The sequence below is a fragment of the Coturnix japonica genome, chromosome 3 (genome assembly GCF_054131305.1).
Source record: "Coturnix japonica strain WE chromosome 3, WE-NBRP24, whole genome shotgun sequence".
In the NCBI taxonomy this organism is placed as follows: domain Eukaryota; kingdom Metazoa; phylum Chordata; class Aves; order Galliformes; family Phasianidae; genus Coturnix; species Coturnix japonica.
In genome coordinates, this window is record NC_140665.1 from 7,653,002 (window position 1) to 7,670,283 (window position 17,282).

The window sequence follows — 17,282 nt, forward strand, 5'->3', positions numbered from 1 at the left end:
GGTGAGCAGTTAATGAAATTGATAGATTTGCTTTTTATCTTCAACTTAAACTTTTTGGCCATTTCTTCTCAGATTGTTTCTGAACTGAACTGAAATTGTGAGTTTAAACAAGGTGGTGCATCCAGAACAATTGCTTTCCTCTATTCCATCTCTAATAGCTGAGGGGAAAGAGACCTAATCTATCAGAGCCATTTATCTCAATCAATACGTGTTCCTTCACTCTCCACAGCTGCAGCATTCTGCATGAACAGTTCCCATCCAGTAAATATTTCCTTGCAGCCAAATAGGAAGCCTCAGCTTAATGCTCAGTATTGAGTTGGTCTCCATTCCTTGCTAATTGCTTGTGTGTTTCAGGCTTGGGTAAGAATGGGGATGACAACCAGCTGCATGCATACATGCATGAGGGGAGTAGCAGGTACCCTGGGGGGTCCTGGGGAGACTCTAGAGCACACTGGGAAGCCTCTAGGGCACCACAGAAGATGCATGAGAGCTCTGAGAGTCTTGTAGGGAACCTTACACCACATTGAGCAGCTCTGGGTGTGCTCCGGAGTCCTCCAGAGTGCACTGGTGGGCCATGGGAGTCCACTAGGGTACACTGTGTAGAATCTAGGAGAGCCTAGAGGCTGCCTATTAGCTCTGAGAGTATTCCAGTGTGCCCTAGGGTACAGTGGGAGGTCCTGAGAGTCTTCTAGGACACAATGGGATGCCTTTAGGGTATGCTATAGCAAACTGAGATGCTCTGGGTGCACTCCAGCATGCCCTAGAGTACAGTGAGGGGTCCTGGAAGTACACTAGGGCACGCTGGAATGCCTCCAGGGCACACTGGAGTACTCCTGGAGCTCTCATGTGTCCTCTGCGGTGCCCTAGAGTACACTGGGAGGTCCTAGGAATGCTCTAGGGCACACTGGGAAGCCAATAGGGCATAGGTGTCTAATCATTAGTCTTGTCTGGGTTACACTGAGTAAAGAGCTGTCATCTTGATGATTATTCACAAAAGCACATACTGCCAAAAAGTGATGACATGAATAAGGCATGATAGTGAAGCAAAGGATATCTCTCTGTGGTTGGAGAGGTCTTACTGAAGTCCCAAAGAGGCATGATTAGGTTCTTGAGTTGAATATCTGATGGTAACTCTGTACATTCCATTTGAAACTTTGCAGGTAATATGTGTATATATATATGTATATGTATGTGTGTATATATAATCATGTATATATATATATATATATATATATATATATATATATATATACACATGATTATAGTGTGAGGCAGAGGGTGGCTGCTCTGTGAGCTGTGCCAGCTTGTGGGTTGGATGTGGAGCACACTGAGGAGTTCTTGGAGCACTCTACTGTAGCATGCCCTTGAGTACACTGGTGGGGGTCCTAGGTAGCCTTGAGGACACCCTAGATCACGCTGAGGAGCTCTCACTGGGGAGCAGGCTGGGCCGAAACCTTTGGCAGCTGTAACTGCAGGCACTGCCATGCTCTCCTCATGGCTCAGACCCATTCCTGTCTCGCTGCCTCTCACATCCCATTTGGGGTCTCCTAGCAACTGTGCACCAACTGCCAGGTGACACAGAGTGCTTTCTGTCTTCACAGCACTCATCCATGTCTCCTTTCATTGCAAACCCCTCTCAGGACCTCTCCTGACACCAGGTGCCAGATCCTGGAGATCTGCATGCTCAGCAAGAGGAAAGCACCTCCCCTCCTGCTCTAAGTGCTCCTGCTGCTGCAGCAGCTGCCCAGCTTAAAGCCCTCAGGACCAACGTGGAGTGATGTGATTCATCAGACGGTAAGGTCCCAGTGGGAATCCCCACTGTCTTCAGGTCCAAAGTGAAGCACTGCAATGCCAGTATGGGGCGGAGGTCTGCCATAGCTCCCCATCGTCACTTGAGATGTCTTTTGTTCTCAGTCGGGGGGACTTGAATGCAGAGAGCAATTCAGATATATAGCTGAGGGACAGTAGAATCAGGAGCTTGTGATGGAAGATGTGTGGTGGTGCACAAGGTTGTGCTTGAGTCCTCATGGTAAATGGTGTGTATGTACATGCACAAAGCAGTTCTGGAAGGAGGTATTTTGCCTAATAGGTTATGTTCAGAAACGTGGAAGATTGTCCAGGCTGTTGAAACTTCATTGCCTCTGGAACTCAGGGTGGGCTGACTGCATGGTGCCACAGACCAGAACCTACCACAGTATCCCATCTTCATCTGCTTGTTCTGCTCCTTGAGCTGTGGGTGTTAGAAGAGGACTGTGAGAAGTTGTAACTATCTTGGACAAATGTTAGGATATGGGAACACATATCTGGCATTTACAATAGTTTTTCTTTTGTGAACTCTGGAAGAATTTTTAGATTGCAGGCTCAGGTCTGGGCTCTGTCATGTTAGACAACTGGTAAACAGAAGAACTGCACAGAAACATAAATAGAAGCAGAAGAGAACATGTTTGTTCCACAAAACTTATTCAGCCAGAATCTGAGGTCTAATTTCAAAAGCACTGTTTGGAGTCCTGTAGCTGGGATACCTGTTTCCAATGAGAATCTTTCTCAAAGGGACTTCCTCCATCAAACCAGTGATTTTGTGCATTTTTCCTTCTTTTTCTCTTGCTATTTATTTGCTCACACACGGATAAATGGTTTCAAAGTGCTTTCAAAGTCTGAAAGATGTGGATGTTATATAAGGGAATCTTGTGAAGTACTTTCCTTCTAAAGGCATTTCTTTTTCATTAGCAAGGCCCTCATTACAGGATTAAAAGCTAAGCTCCTTCCTCCCTCCTTGCTTCCCCAAATTAGGTTTTCATAAGACCTTTTGTGTGTTTTTCCAAGTGTCACGCGTCTCACCTCTGCTGGCAGAAACCTAGATGCTAGTAACACTGATTACTTCAAACCGATCATAGAATCATAGAATCACAAGGTTGGAAAGTATCTACAAGGTCATCCAGTCCAACCATCCTCCCATTATCGTAGCTACAGAAAACCACTAAACTGCATCTCGTAGCTCCTCATCCAGACACCTCTTGAACACTGACAGGGACAGAGACTCCACCACCTCCCTGGGCAGCCATTCCAGTGCCTGACCACTCTCTGAGAGAAAAAGTTTTTCCTTAAGTCTAATCTAAACCTCCTCTGGTACAACTTGTGGCCATTTCCTCAGGTCCTGTTTGTTGCCTGGGAGAAGAGGCCAGAGCTGAGTACAAAGGGATGATCACCTCTCTGCTCCTGCTGGCCACACTGTTTCTTATACAGGCCAGGATGTCGTTGGCCTTCTTGATCAGCTGGGCACACTGTTGGCTCATGTTCAGATGAGCATCGACCAACACCCCCAGGTCCCTTTCTTCTTCACAGTCATCCAGCCACTCAGCCCCAAGCCTATAGCGCTGCATGGGGTTATCGTGGCCAAAGTGCAGGACCCGGCACTTGGCCTTGTTGAACCTCATCCCATTCACCTCAGCCCAGCAATCCAGCTACCCTCATATACCAGCCTGGTCACCCAGTCGTAGAAGGAGACAAGGTTGGTCAACATGACCTGCCCTTCATGAACCTGTGCTGGCAGTCCAGGTGGAGGAACAATCAACTACATGTGGATAGGAAAATCTCTGCTAGGAAAGTTCCTTTTCCACTTCTTTTCCTTTTTTCTTTTTTTTTCTTTAAGTTCAGGTGAGCCTGGATTTGCAGAACAATCCTCCCCTGGTCCCCAGAGGTCTTGCTTATAAATTCTTGTACCAGTATTCTGAGAAGGGACTTTCTAGTAGAACCTCAGGAACGTTAAATTGTCAGTTCTGTTAAGAAATAGCCCCAAATGAATACCATATCCTCTGGAGATGTTCTTTTTATTATGGGGCTTTCTGATATCGGGTTGTGGGGAAAGAGGACACTGCAAATTTTCACTGAGAATGAGAGCTCAAAGTTGGCGTACTCATCCCATTTGTGTTCAGATCTGGCTGTAGAATGAGGTTACTTCATAGTACACTCTTTAGTGCAGAAGCACGCAGATAAGTATCACGTCATAATGCAGAAACATCTGCTGGAAGATTAATGAGAAGATTAATGGCCACGCTCTTTCTACTTCATTATCTCTACTTTCCATAGAAGCCATCACTGCAATCCTAGTGATTTACTGTGGAGCAGAAGGGAGACAAAAGTAGGATTAAATGATCTATGCTGAAAGCTGGATCTCGGGGTCCAGTCACACCTCCAGCAACTGCATGCAGGGAAAAGCTTTTTATTCAGTGATCTCTGAACATGCATGGTCACAGTTGTGGTCATGCATTTCCCCTACCACAGACCTCTGCAGGGACTTCTGTGCACATCATGATGGGGTGGAAAGGCAGAACAGTGGTCAAAGAGCTGTAAGCTCAAAGGTCAGCCTCTTCTAGGTCCTTTCATTTCTCTGTAGAGGTAATACAGTGTCTATATTACAGGCAAGTTGATGCGTAATAATAATTAACATAACAGTATTCTAAACTTCCCCTTTTCCAGTCCCCACTTAAATGAGTAAATGAATGAAAGAAAAAAAAAAGAAGCAAAGAATGCTCTTACAATTTCCTCATGTAATGAGATAACATCACCAGATTTCATTATTCCTTCATTTTGAATTCTAGAACGAGTGGAAAGCAAAATAAGAGTGAACCTGGGTTTTCTAAAAATAGACTAATTTACATTTTTATTAGTATGCCTGGTTTTCCAGACAAAGATAAACAACGGTGAATCAACACTGGCTGAAAAGCAGCAGATTCAGTATTCCTGGATACCATGAGAATCATCTAAATAAAACTTAAAAGTCTGATGTTGGTTCAAAACTGGGAATGTAGAAGAACAGCTGATGAAGATGGTGGGTTGTAGTGGAATGTAACTGGTGTGCTAATGATATCACGTCTCTTTCTGTGTGTATGTTCTGTGTTAATGAATGTGGGGAAAAATGAGAATGTGTTTATGTAAAAGATGTGAGCTGGGGACTGTGTCAGGCTGATGAACAGAATGAACTGAATGACTTGAAAGACTACACTGACAGAAGCAGAGTCCCATGGTGAGGTCTTTGCAGGAGAGATAGGGAGGTGCTAATGCCATTGTGCTGTGTGCAGTTCTGACAGTGGGAAATGTACAAGGTGTTCGAGAAATGTAACTGGAGCAGCTTCAATTGGAGTGAGTACAATAATCGGGATGGGTGTGCTTAATCTAGGAGAGGAGGCAGACAGAACCTGTCTGCTTTAAGTCCATTTGAAAAGAAATGAAGGTATTTGGAAATGTCATCTGTTTGCTCTAGGGGTAAGCACTTGGGCTCACAGCAGGAAGAATAACCAATTTTAGCTGAAGGAGAATGCTTAGATAAGAACAGGAATTTCATTGGCACAAGACATCAGTCGCTTGGAAGGTGAGGCAGCTTTGACTCTGAGTGGTGATGATCTGGTACATTGGGAGTGGGAGTAATGGGTGAAACCTGAACTCACGTTAATGTAGAGTTTGTGAATACATAAATGATTGTGTGGCAGAACTGCCTGCAGTAGCAGGTTTATTTGGATGATCAGGGTGTTCTATCAACAGTGTATTCCTGAGGCCCTAAAAAAAATGTATGTATGTTGCAAATGTAAGTATAAATAGGTAGGAGCATGGCTGATTTACAAACATAAGTGTCTGATAAGCACCCTGGAACTGACACACACTGCTGTAGCTACTTGTCAGGAAGTTGCTAAAGGAAAAGCTGTGATCTTTGCTGAGTCCAATGAAAGGCGTGTGTAAAAGACATTTATTTGTAAGTAGGATTGGTATGTAGAATAACATTAGACTGGAAACTTTGAAGAGAGCTGATTCTCCTCCTCCATCAAAGACAGTGGAAGAAACTGAGAGATGGAAGACACTTAACAAGTCATTATCACTCCAAAGAGAGATGTCAAAATGGCCAAATTATTTAAAAATAAAATAGAATAAATTGCTCAGAACGAAATTGGGAATAAAACTCTTATTATTGTTTTAGAATCTCAAAAATAAGTAGTCCAGCCCAGAAATTTGGATAAATGTTGTGCCTACGGGATTGAATAGTAAAGCAAATGAGTGATATTCTTGATTTAAAAGAACCAAGACATTGTCACTTTCATTGCAACTATTTGTACAGTCTGAACTTGATGTCTGTAGAACGACACAGGACAAGTGGAGCAAATTTAGATTGACAGAACAGAATCTACTCTGGTGTTTTCTGAGACTTAAACCCAGTTCCTACACTGGAACTGTATTCTGGATTCGGAGTAGTGAATAATAATACCAGAGCTATGTGCACGAGCTGTCAACAGAGACTTCATATTTCCCCCCAAATAAATACAGCTCAGGTTCATAAGTGGTGCAGTAATCCCCAACCACACTATGCAGTATTTATTAGCTCTAACATAAAATTGCTGAATGAGCAAATATGCTGTAAGGAAACAAAAGACACTGAAACTAAACAGGTATGAACAATTTACTTTTCCTTTTTGAGTTCTGTAGTAGACATGTATGTTGTATGAAATGACTGTAGTAAAGAACACTAAACATCCAAATGAAACTGTCAGCTGTACAGCAACTGGAAGTTAAGTTTTAGAGTGATCTACACAAGTCAGTTTGTAAAGCCGAGGTACCACAAGTCTACTCTTTCATTTGTACCTGTCGTCTTACAGTCCGTGGTCAGTCATGAAGAGATATTAATTATGTCTGCCATTGTGGTTTCATGGAGTTTTGACTTATGTCAAAATTGCTTGAAATTTACTGTTCTTTTTTAATGTTTTCATATTAAAAAAGAAAACTAATTCTTCAGTGGGTATCTGTATAAAACTTATTTAAAAGATTAGTGCCCTCATGTCTTTAAAATGTGATTTCAGTCATTCTGACTCGTAAGTTTCTATTCAGAAATCATTTTTCCAGCTATTGAATAGAAAAATGTTACATTTTGCGTGGCAAATTCTCATTTCCCAACTGATGCTACTAATGCTGTAGTCTATCAGAAAATAAGATGTTCAGAGCATCACTAAATAGGTAAGAATACGACATTTAGATGAACCAGGTTCTGAGGAAAGGGTAAGCAATTCAGACACCGAGCTCTGAGGACTGAGTTCTGATCCTCGGTGCATGAGAATGTAACAAACTCCAAGAGAAAGAGCAGGAGAATGAGTCGCTGGTTTCTAGCTGGGTGGTTTCAGTCTGTCACTCCTGTTTTCTACACGGCTGCTTTGTATTCACAGATCTTGATAGAGCTGAGCTATTGTCTTCCTTCCCTTGGATTTAAATACAGAGAGCTTCCGCTAAATACAACGGGTATGTCTGAGTGAGAGCAACCACCTTATGATGATCATTCAATTTAGGGCCTCTTTTCTGGATATACATTTTGATGAAATGTTTTGGAACTTTTGGGAATACAAAAAGAATGCCAGCCTAGCAGTCGTATTTCTGGATTGGTTTAGCTGAAGAATTGTCACTTTGAATTAATTTTGGTCTACTTAGTTTCTCTTCAAAAAGAACATCTCTCGTAAGTCTGAGTATGAGCTTTCGTTGTGGCATTTTGCATAGCTTTTCCCTTGGCCCTAAATGAAATGATTACAGTTTTTCTGTTTTATGAATATTAGTCTACATAACTGTTCAGTTCTTCAATGGTCTGGCTTCGGGAAGAGCTTAGAAAAGTGGTTGAAAACAGATTACATATATGCAAATAACAGTTGTGTGGAAGATTTGTGACTTACTCATGTGGAATAAGTGAAGAGACAGAGAAGCAGAGCAGGAAGAATAGGAAATCTAAGACTTTGGAACCTGATGGAGGCACAGAATTTATTTACTTACAAAAGTGGTATCAGATGTATAGTGGGCTTAGCAGGAGAACCTTCTGTGAAATGGTTCTACCAACCAAGTGCAGAAATCAGCAATGGTCTGTAAGGAGTGAGAACCTTCACGAAGTTCTTCAGTATTAGGTACTGGTATCTGATTGGACTGCGCTTTGTACACCGCCATATATATACTTACTGTCTGTTAACAGCGTTATAAGCTGTTGTGTTTTTATTTTTTATTTTTATTTTCAAAATAGACTTGATGGAGAGCACCTGTCTGCAGGGATGATGTTTATCTTCTTTCAATACTACATGGAAGGAATTGCCCCCCTGACAGAGGTGTTTCTTTCTGTCTGCCCACCATATTGAGTAAACAGCTATGAGAGCTGAACGCTTCTGCTAGCAGAGTTCAGCCATTCCCTAATTCTGGCTATAAAACACTCATGTTTTAGTATAGAAATGAGGAAATACTTCTGTTTTAAAAACACGCATCTGGTAGTTGTGAGGATATCAGAACCATCCTTCAGCCACTCTGAATGTATAGATATCAGGAACTGCTTTTGAGAGAGCTTGACCCAACTGTGCTGTCAGGACAGCTGCTCCCCGGCCCCTTTAGCTGACTGAGTGCCCTACTACCTACTAGGTGTGCAGCTAAGTGCCCCACCGTGCTTTTTGCAGCACTAATGCTGTGCTAATGAAGGGCTGTCTCACTAATTCTCTTCTCCTTTTTCCCAACCATCTCTAAAGTAAATTAATTAAAGCAAGTCTAGACTGATGTTTTTTTTAAGACTGCTCAGACGGGCTCTCTCTCTTGCTCGTGTTTTGTCAGCATCGTGTCTAGGGTTTTATTCTCTGCACGTAGGGTATCTGTTAATCTGTCTTCCATAAAATCAGTTGCATATGAGGAGGAAACAGTCGTACAAAAGCACACCTGGCTTGAAAAACAGGAATGGTAAACTTGCACCTTTTATGTGCCTGGTAGCACTGTGTTAGCACCAAGTCAATTCAGATTTCTGCTACTATCGTTTCCATATCTCATCTTCGTAAAAAGAATTTGCTGGAGAGCAGCTGCAGTTCTGTGTCTCTTGACTCCATCCATATTTATTCATATCCATAGGAGGCAAGGGATTGATGAGCCAACACCCTCTCTTAATATTCCAGAATCAAAAGAGATTGCTGCTGTCACCAAATGGCATTGAACGAGAGCAGTGTGGCATGCATGCAATAGCACTCCTGAAGATCAGTTTCTTATTTGTGTCATTGATAAAGAATGTTGAAGAGTACTGGTCCCAAGATCCCAACCTTCTGGCTGTGACCATCCAACCAATTCTTTATCCATGTCCAGACCAGGCTGGATGGGGCTGTGGACAGCCTGGTGTGGAGGGAGGTGTCCCTGCCTATAGCATTGGAGTTGGAACTAGATGATCTTAAAAGTCCCTTCTGACCCAAATCAATCTATGTTTCTATGACTTCAAATCCATATCTCTCCAACTTAGTGATAAGGATGTGGTGTGGGACCATGTCAAAGGTTTTTTACAAGTCCAGGCAGATGACTTCAGTTGCCCTTCCTTTGTCCATCAGTACTGTCTCTTCATCATAGAAAGACACCAGATTGGCTGGGCAGGATCTACCCTTGAAGCCAAGAAATTTTTATAAATGTTAATGACAGAAAGCATTAAACAATCTGATGTATTTTCTTAACTAGCAGAGCCTGATATGCTTGAAATAGAATAATGCTGCTCTGACACTCTAAGGCATCATGTGGGCTAACAGGAAGCTTAAATCTTTCAAGTCCAGAGAGAGTGGCTTCCAAGATGATGGTAATTTCAGAGCAACCTGAGAAATGAAGGGAATAGGACAGAGATTATACAGTGCTCAGAGTTCAAACAAACAAACAAACAAGCCCAGAAAAACTGACAATTATAATAATTAGAAGAAAGAAAGGGAGACATTTGCCTTAGCAGAGGGACAATTTTGTGTCTGCCCTGCTTTATGGACGACACACTGCTTGCTCAGGGCTCTTTTTCTCCTCAGAAATTGAAGAAGATTCATTCTGCAAGAGACAACAAAGCCAAAAGTAAAGGTGATGCTGTCTGCCTAGGTTTTTGTGGTGGAAAATGAAAAGACAAATGTGGGACTGTGACAGCTTTTGCTAAAGATCTTGGAGAAAGGCAGAAGAGACAATTAGGGAATTGCTCTCAGTTTTCTCATTCAACCTGTATCTATATATAGAGGTATTTTGGAGGTGACTGTTGAGACTTAGAGTGACTTTGAGGTGTCATGGCTATGTCTACCTGTACCTAAACGTGTCCTGATCACAGATAATGCGTGCCCTTGTGACAGAAGTCTTTCAGGCTCTTCTAGGAAGGATCTTGGCTCTCTTTTCTGTCTGATGTTGGCCATGTGTCAAGGCAGATGGAAATGGCCCGTCACAGAATGCTGTGATCATCCATCTGTGTCCAAGGAAGGAGACTGCTCTGAAATGCAAGCCCTTCCCCTTGGCAATACCAAGTTATCGGTCCTAATATGACCCTGGCCACAGTTCTATGACTTTCATCCTTGATTTTAACCTTGTGGGAGCCCTTAAATTGCATCCCCTGTGCAGACTGTGTTGAATGTGTAGTACTGGAGCCCTAAATGGGAGACTTGTGGAATGCTTCTCCAGCAGTACAGATAAAGAATACTGGGGGAAATAACTTGTTTTGTAGTGTCAGATAAACTGCAGAGCATTTCTATTACGTTCCAGGTGGGTTCTCCTGGCACTGACTCCCACGAGGAAAATGAAGGTATTCGGTTTTATTATGAAAAAAATAATCATAATAATTAGCTGAATTAAAGCATTCATGCAGTTAATGGTTGGATGCCGGTCAGTGCTCCATCTATTGATGTGATGCAGCTTGGACAGTCCTGCTTTTCATGGCACAGTCTCTGGGCAGTGCAGATTTGCTGTAGTAGTTCCTATGTAACCCAATAGTCAGTGTGAGAGCATGGCAGGGGCAAAGGGTTATAACTGTTCCTGGTGATATTCAGCTGCTCTGACAGCAGAGTGTGGCCACAGAGGAGTGGTACAAGCTGCCTTAAACTGTACCCTGAGACTTGACTATGGAGTAGACTCAGGACTGAAGACGTGTAAAGGGCATCCTGGTGCCCTTTACCCCTCAGCCAGTGTTGAGCAATGCTCAGTGCAGCTGGACATCTCGCCCTCCCAGACTGATACAATAACTGGTCTGTGAGAATGTTCATACCAATTAAATCTTATCATCAAATCATTCTGTTCCATCACTCCACTTCATTAGCCATGGTCTTTGGTATTTCAGCAATGCTGTGCCGTGCCAAAAAGTGAAACTATTCCTCGTGCTGTACACACCCAACAACTGTCAGTTGTTGGTTTGCCTGGTTTGGCAATCTGTGTTCTAAATGGGTGGAATTTTCTTTCTTTTCAATTGAATAGCTCTTGTGAATAAGTGTGGTTGGAGAGCCCCATGGCCTGTAGAATCCAGCCTGGAAAGCCTGGAAGAGACAGTGAGGGGATGCGTTAGGAATGAATTAGCAAACCATTATTCGTTCCCTGATACCCACTGATACTGAGATGTGTTTTCACTGCCTGTGAGAAAGGGGCTACCAACCTGCCACTTGACAAGAAATCTGTTAATTCTGTGGAAATATGATCTATTTTAATAGCAGCACCACAGATCTGTGCTATGCCATCTGAGGCATTTGTCAGATGTGACAAGGCACTCAGCCTATTTTTGTAATGCAGCAAATCCTTTTTCCTATTCTACTTGTGGTTAAGTCCCATCCTTAGATATGAGCTCACTCCTCTTTCACTTACATGGAAATGTTGGGCAAATGTCTAAAGGTAGAATCTGGCTGTGATCTGAATGGATGACAAATGTAATCTTGGAGATAGGAAGCTCAAAGGACACAAACAGGTGCTGATAAATGTCTAACCTGCATGGATGTATTCATAAATCAGATGTGGTGCTTACTGCATCTTAAAATGTCATTGCTTTTGGTCTCCTTTGCTGTTCTTTGCTGCGTAAGCCCAGCAAACCAAACCAGACTTGCATTCCCCGCAATAATTTGCCTTCCTGATCTTTCAATCTCCAAATCAGCCACATGAATTCAATAAAAATCCTTTTGATTTTGTTCCTCGTGATACAGGCCTCCTTCCATTGCAGTTTCGTTGAGATAGATGGGCTGTTACATCTGCAGTCAAATATTCACTCTTAACCTTTCCCCTCGCTTCTCTTGCTGAGGCTGCCAGTGTGTGGAGATTTTTTGGACTCCTGGGGGTGATTAGCAACTGGCACAGCCTTACTATGCAAGTACAGTTTTGAGTTTCCCCTGCTGTTGCTTTAAGCTGAGTGATATCTGTGTTGGTGTGTGGAAAGATCTTTTACACAGAAGTCAAGCTTGGTCAGGTGCAGGGTGTGCAAAACAGCTGTCACTGTGCAGAGGCTCTCATGCTTGCTGGGGCATGTAAATGTCTTCTCTCCCCTTCACAGAGGGCTCTAGAGATCTCTTCATTAATAAATGTAAGTCCAAATAATGAATGATTTTGGATGATGGATGGGCGGTGTTGTGCACACACCCAGAATATGTCATTTCCAAGGGAAAGGAAAGCAATTGTTTCCATATGTTGGCACACTCGTAATGTTGGTGTTGAGCCAGTTGTCTGGCTGTGATCAGGCAGCAGCATCTTGCAGTGATGGAAGATTATACCTTAGAAGTGGGGTGCTAACTGGCCGTATTCCTTAAAAGGATATAAATACTGAACACTTACCCAGGATGTAATTTATGGCCCCAGTATGTTTTGACTTTACATAGATGAAAAAATAGTCCTTTTGTGTATGTGTATATGCATAAAAATTCCTTCCTTCTCGACCCCCCTCCCCAAAAAGGAATCCAGTAGAACAATAGCTGATGCTGCTTTGTGTGCAAACTGAGCTGCATGGGCTATTGCCTGCCGAGACTGAAAAGAATTCACCCTTTTTAAAACCAGCTTCTTCTAGGTATTTCAACAGCCATTTGACAGCAGACTCTCTGTCGGTAATTCATATTTTAGATGTAATTTGATTTTTCTGAGATCTAACTTTGTTAGGTTGCTCAGCTGAAATGCAGATTCTTTGAACAGCTTTGAGGAGACGTCCTGCACCTACCATACCCATCTGTGTGGGTTTTGTTTTGTATTTTGTGAAGTGTCAGTCTGGTTGCACATGATTCCACAAATAGACTAATACAATTTTCAAACCTTAGAGATGAATCATAGAATCACAAGATCATAGAATGGCTTGAGTTGCCAAGGACCTTAAATCCTCCCCCAGCCCCAACCCCTGCCATGGGCTGGCTGCCCCCCACCAGCTCAAGCTGCCCAGGGCCCATCCAACCTGGCCTTGGGCCTTGTGCACCTCCATGGCACCCACAGCTCTCTGGGCAGCACTGCCAGGACCTCATCCCCTATGAGTGAAGAATTTAGTCCTAACATTTAACCTAAATCTGCCCTCTTTTAGTTTAAAGCCACTTCCCCTTGTCCTATGTCTACCAAACTGTGTAAAGACCCTCCTGCTTATAAGCTCCCCTTGAGTACAGGAAGACTGCCACGAGGTCTCCCAGACTCTTCAGGGTCCAGGCTGAACAGGCCCACCTCCTTCAGCCTGTCTTCAAGGGAGGGATGTTTGCAGTGATGTTGGAGCACCTTGAGATGGGTGTTGACCATCCTTGTGATCCTCATCCTCCACAGCTCTTGTGCATGTGGACTAAAATGACAGCATCCAGACAAGGCTGTATTTCTCTTCCTGAGATGTCTCAGTGCTGCTGTAAAAGGAAATAAGAAAGACTAATTTGTTTTTCTTCTTTTCAGTTGAGTTTACAGGCTTTTAGTTATTTATTCGAACTGTTATTAAGGCTTTCTACTGGAATGTGTATGCCGTCTGAATTCATTTCTGATACCTAAAATTCTACTGGGAGATGTGAACGAATGTCTTCTCATAGAAGATCAATTTGAAAAATTGATGTAATGAAATATATTAGACTAGATAATGCATTTGGTAGCTAACAAAACTGACTATTTCAGATAGTTTTGGTCTTCCATGTAGTTGTTCAGATACTGAGGAGGAAGTCACTGCCATGTGAGCCATATGCACACTCCAAATACCAGCAATGGCATTATCACATATGGTTTGTTTTGAGCAGTTCAGATTCCATCTTGTCTCTGCAGAAAGACATCTTCCATGCCGCAAAAGAACAGTCTGTGGAATTGATAGCAGTATTGTATTCATAGCAACTACTGTGGTTTATATGAATGTATTTTCCTCTGTTTTCCAATATGAAAATTGGGATCTGGGATTTCCATCTGATTTCATTTTTCAGGCTTATAAAGTCTTCCTCAATTGCATTTCTAGATTCAATTACTATACACTGTCATCAGGAATTAGATAGGCAGTTTATTGAAATAAATGCTTCCTTCTATATCCGTAAGGAGAGTTAGTTCCAAATGTGCATCATTCCTGCACAGGAAGCTGTTTCCCTGTCTTCTCAATGGCATGCCTTATTTCCTCGCCTATTACTGTAACTAAGGACTTGGGGTTATCAGAGATTTTCATACCTGATCTGGCCTTTGCTGCTCTATAAGGTGTACAGGCTGCTATTTCTGTATGATGGCTAAAATTAATGTCCATGTATTAGCTGGTTTGGTTACTGGAAGCAGTTTAGCTGTAGCAGTGGAGAGTTTGCAGTAGGCCAGCTGAGTTTCTTTGATGGTTTTCTTTGTTGTTGGTTATTTTTCCCTGAGGAAATTGTATGACCTCTTGAAGCTTTTTCATAGTTAATAGTAGATGCTGCTCATTGTACACATGAACTGTTATTATCGAACATTCACTATTGTCATATGTACTTTTCAGTAAGAGTAGAACTTTTGGGGAGATACAGATCTTGGTCCAGACTCAGAACAGCAGCAAGTCAGCATCTTTCCATGCACTGCCAGCGCTATCCTAGGGTTGTCAGCTTGTAAACTCATGTGATTCCAGCAGTTCTCCTACATTCGGGCTTGTTTAAGGGTTTTGTGTGCTATTGACTCTAATGACTTAGCCCTGCTACTGCTGTGCAGATGGAAGAGCAGTGGCCTACATTTCTGCAGTGACTCTTGAGACAGCCTGACCCACTTGAGACACTTGAAGCAGCCCTACTTTTTGGAACCCCCTGTGCAGTTGCCCCCCACTGGATCTGGCCCTATGCCATGTCCCAGGCTGACAGTTCAAAACTGCTGGTCATTTTCGAGAATTTGGAATGGGGTATTTGAACTGAGCCTGACATTTGTTCCTGTCGTCCCCTCCCCTGGATATGCCCTAGTTCAGTGTAATAGGTCAATCAGCGTTTCATTAAATATTAACAGCGGAAAAGTTTTCATGTTCACTTAGAGGGCAACACCGTCGTGTTGATGGATGAAAAACTGCCTGAGGTATTGCTCATAAAGATGTGATGGGAAGAGGGACAGCGGCAACGATGGTGCAGTTTCTAATTCGTCCTGCAGAGGGGGTGGGTTACAGGAGGAGGTAAAATGCCAAGAAACCCACCGGTGAGTCCATCTGAGGAAAGGTGAGACAATGTGCATCCTGTATGATTAATAACATCCAGGGAGGTGGAGGAGAGCATTTATCCCACAATTTCCGACTGTCTGTTTAATACTGAGATCTGTTGTCAGATGATTTAGAATTGCTGGCAGTTAATATTAATGGCACACTCTTTTGTCCTGTTCCATCTTTGTGTTTGTGTCTACTGTAGCACCCGAGGCTTCCTGTAGTCTTGGTAAACAACAATCTCATGATAAATCACACGGTTTGGATTTCTAAAGGCTCTGTTTATGTTTTGGCTTCGCTGAACCCGACTGTCTTTGCATGGAGAAAAGTTGGAATGAGTATGATGAGAACAAGGGCGAATGTGTAAAGGCCTGTTTTGATTGTGTGTGATAGCAGGGGGCAGCCAGCCCACAGCAGGTGATTCGCAAGGTTGGCTCCAACCAAAATTCCATGATTTTATGAACTTTTACCAGGCTTTGGGAATTTGTAGGTAGGGTTATGCATTTGTTAAGAATCAACAGCTCTATAAATGGGACGCCGATCCATAGAGTGGGATGATCTTCAAGGAGATCCAAAAGCACAAAATTTAGTTGTCACAAATATTTTGAGAGACGCGGGCTCTGTTTGCTTCTCACTTCTGTTCGTTTGGAAAGAGAAAATCTTGTGTGTCGCTGATGAGCAAAACCATTCGGGATGCAGTCGTACATCTTCTGGCCTACAAAAGCAGCAGTTCAGAATCGTATCCATGGCAACCTGTGTAGCAAGAAATGAAATCTGATATGAATAGACTCGTACAGAGGAGCTGTATGCAAGTCACACACACTGTGAGGCAGAACGGTTGAACCGGGGAAAATAAGATGCATTTTCTTTTACTTGTTGCTTCTCTCCAAGTATTCCCTCCGTGCCCCATTTCATGAATAAAATGGGCTGACAAACCAGCTATTATTCCGTTGCCTTCAGCTATTCGGACCTGGTCCAACGGCCGATAGAGACGCCGAGAAACAAGCACAAGCTTTGCCAGCACTTGAGCTAATAAATGAACTCAGCTCACAGCTGCATCTACGAGCTGCTTATGTTCCCCTGGTTAATGTCAACCTTGTTTCCCCTTCCAGTGACACGGAGCTTTTGTGCGTGCAGAGATAAAACCAGCAAGTTGTCGATAGTTCCTAAGGGAACAGAAATATTCCTGAGTGCTGGTGGGTCATGTTCCACAGAACGGCCAGAAACAGAGAAAGGAAACTGAGTGAAAAGCCGAGTGACCTCACCCAGCCTCTTCCTGCAGAATTCCTAGGAGACGGTAGGCTCTGAAAATCACTTATCAAAACCAGACGTCAGAGAAACAGCAAAGGCAGAGCCCAGAATTCCTGTGCGAGGACACGAAAGTTCAGGCATTTCTCAGACAACTGAAGTGGATGTCTGTCCTGCTGGGGAGGAGCCCTTTGCAGTGCAACGCCCTTCAGTCGATGGGTTTCCTACTGTCCATGCAGACCCTGATAGTGCCGTCAACAACTGAAACAAAAACAGCCTAGAGTCAGGCCAGTGCCTTTGCTTATTCTAATATCAATAATGCCAAACACACGCTGACACCAGTGTGTTGTTGGAGGGAACACAATACTCCTTTGACATGCTAACAGCTGCACCATGCTTTGATGTTTCTAGCAAACTCTCTAAAAGTTCGTCAGAACTTGTTTTTTAGTAGTGGAATTTCGCTGCCCTCTCTGGAGCGTCCCCATCTCGAGTCCTTCTTAGCATTTGACCTGATGATTTTGAAGTTAATTAGCACTTTCACAACTGCTGGTTAGAGATGGGAGTCATTGTGATTCTTGAAGAGGTACTTCATTTTTTCAGACCATTTACAACTCCTTTTCTTTGCTCCTTGCTAGGTCTTTTACATACATGACTTTGGAGTAGCCAATCTCTTTGCATT

General features: G+C 43.0%; 1 protein-coding gene across 1 annotated transcript in view; it reads left to right on the forward strand.

Annotated features, from left to right (window-relative positions):
- The first annotated feature begins 1,618 nt into the window (after positions 1-1,618).
- The window catches only part of SPTBN1 (spectrin beta, non-erythrocytic 1), a 149,779-nt gene continuing 134,115 nt past the window's right edge, over positions 1,619-17,282 (forward strand). Inside the window, exon 1 of the mRNA XM_085542530.1 lies at positions 1,619-1,794. The gene's annotated coding sequence lies outside the window, so the exon portion shown is untranslated. The remainder of the gene's footprint in view (positions 1,795-17,282) is intronic.